Source organism: Penaeus monodon, chromosome 34, assembly GCF_015228065.2.
Source record: "Penaeus monodon isolate SGIC_2016 chromosome 34, NSTDA_Pmon_1, whole genome shotgun sequence".
NCBI classification, from domain to species: Eukaryota; Metazoa; Arthropoda; class Malacostraca; order Decapoda; family Penaeidae; genus Penaeus; species Penaeus monodon.
In genome coordinates this window covers 7,742,954-7,743,342 of record NC_051419.1, presented here as the reverse complement: position 1 = coordinate 7,743,342, position 389 = coordinate 7,742,954, and positions in this window count along the sequence as shown.

Here is a 389-nt window from a genome sequence, read left to right as displayed (position 1 = left end):
TAACACATACACCTCTGCCTTCTGTTCATCTTGAATTCCATACAAGAAGAGAGCGTACAACAAGCGTTTGACCTAGCAATTGAGTGACCAACAAACCCGCTGAACGCAAATAAAACTTATCATTAATGCTCTTTGGTATTTCGAGCCCAACACTATCTCAACTTTCTTTCACTTATTTTCTCACAAATTACGGATACGAACCTCAATACATTCCTTTTTTTACATCGGTTCCCTCTACGGCGCATGCGCAGTAGGAGGCGAAGTTCTAGATAAAAGGGGGGAAAACTTGCTGCTTCCATGATTCCCCATTTGAGGATAAAATCACTCAGCTACAGTAAATTGTGAGTAACTTGATCGCTGTTATATTTGCTGATATAGCGAAATGATAC